At 37.9% G+C, this 1,869-nt stretch overlaps 1 long non-coding RNA gene across 1 annotated transcript in view; it reads left to right on the top strand.

Moving 5' to 3' along the window:
• Nucleotides 1-305: 305 nt before the first annotated feature.
• The window catches only part of LOC123976495, a 2,452-nt gene continuing 888 nt past the window's right edge, over nucleotides 306-1,869 (top strand). Inside the window, exons 1-2 of the long non-coding RNA XR_006826367.1 lie at nucleotides 306-455; nucleotides 1,602-1,850. This is a non-coding gene — a long non-coding RNA (uncharacterized LOC123976495). The remainder of the gene's footprint in view (nucleotides 456-1,601; nucleotides 1,851-1,869) is intronic.

The raw sequence follows: 1,869 nt of genomic DNA, 5'->3' as shown, positions 1-1,869 counted from the left end.
ATGTACATAGAGAAGTGATAGTAGCTTGAATGTAAGCTGCATCATGAGTGAATTCTGGACGCTAAATGACGTGATGCAGTGAAATCAAATCTTTTGCGATCTGGTCAAAGAAGCGTTGTCTCAGTAAGTCATGCTTGTCTCCACTTGTGTGCATGTGGATGTGTTCCTATTAAATTTCCGAACACACAGCATACCATGGCTCAGGATATTTGATTCCTCCTGTGAACTTCTACAAAGAGTCTCTAATACATCCTGGTTTCTTAGACACAGACGGTTCAGTGTTGATGAATTTAATTTCCAAGCTGTTACCTCAAACTAAAATGTCTCCTTGTGTCCTGATTTCTAGGATTGCTCGTTTTTCCAATGTTCAGCACCTCTCCATCCACATCTCAAAGAACTTCGGAGCAGAGAGCACCAGGGTCTACTACATCGGTCTGAGGGGAGAATACACGGAGGTCAGCCTTTTAAAAGAAGCATCCGTCTGCTGAATCCTGTTTTAGTTTGTTCCTCTTTATTCTGATCATCTAAAAATACCTTGATAATGTTCTAGATGTCACTGTATTAATGAATGGACTAAATATTAGAAACAGCTTAGTATAACACAATACAGTAAACAGCATTGCAAACTGCAGTCAAATCAGCACCTCTCTAAAACAGTTGCAGCAAAATATGAACATTATAACCATCATGAAGGGAGGATTTATTGTAGGACTGTTGTATTTGACTGGATTACTGCAGCAGCATGACAGGAAAAACCTTTTGACCCACTGCTCTGAGGCATTTGAAGTGAATGTGAAAAGTGGTCTTGAACATATTCCTTACATCCTGTTATATTTATAGTGTCAGAGTAGTATCAAGTGCAATGTGCTCTCCATCTGCTCAGAGGGGTTTGATAAACGGATTAGTCGATAACAGAAAATTTATTGTAAACTATTTTTACAATCTGTTAATAGTGTAAATTATTAAGCAAAATGCCAAATATTTTGTGGTCAGTTGTGAGGATCTGCTTTTGTTTTTCTTCTTCTATGATAGTAAACTCCATATCTTTGTGTTTTGGACTGCTAGTCAGACAAAATAAGCAATAGAAATAATAGCTCTATTTGTATAGAACTTCTCAATACAGGTAACAAGTGATTTACAGTAGTCAATGTAAAACAGACAAGTTGAATAAAATTCTGTAACAGCCACAGTGGTGTGCAATGAACAAAACATAAAACACTTCAATGTAACATTAAAAAAATAAAATTGAGCATCACATAGGGGTTTGTATTCAAACAATAAAACATAAACAAGATTATATACATAAAAAAGTTAATATACAAATAATGGAGAACAGAAAGTTTTTTTTTTTTTTTTTGTATAAATAGGACTCTGAGCCTGATCTCCTCTGGTAGACTTGTTCCAAGTGTAGGGGCCCTGACAACAAAGGTCCTGTCTCCTTTAGTTTTTAGCCTAGATTTAAATTAATTCATGTGACACAGTTTCAAAGACACAAAATGAAAATAAAATTCCATGGTCTTTTAGAAGTGTGTGAATTTAATAGCTTTAACCTGAAACACTGTATTTTTAAATGTTTGTCTTCTCTCTGTGGGCTTGTTTAGGCTCACAGACACGAAGTGACGATCTGTAACTACGAGGCAGCAGCAAACCCTGCAGATCACAAAGTGGAGAGCATCATCCCGCAAACTAACTTCATCTCCTGAACGCTTCAGAGAGGGAGAGAGAGAGAGAGAGGAGGAGGAGGAGGAGGAGGAGGAGAAGGAGAAGGAGAAGGAGAAGAGGTTTCAGTGGCATCTGCTTGACAGTGGTCAAAAAGTCGATGTTGAAGATTCAACGCTGCGTACCGGCAGGTTGGTTGAGCTCAACCGG

This window comes from Micropterus dolomieu, linkage group LG09 (assembly GCF_021292245.1).
Source record: "Micropterus dolomieu isolate WLL.071019.BEF.003 ecotype Adirondacks linkage group LG09, ASM2129224v1, whole genome shotgun sequence".
NCBI lineage: Eukaryota > Metazoa > Chordata > Actinopteri > Centrarchiformes > Centrarchidae > Micropterus > Micropterus dolomieu.
The sequence above is the reverse complement of the archived record's forward strand: the minus strand, read 5'-3'. Positions and strand labels throughout refer to the sequence as shown.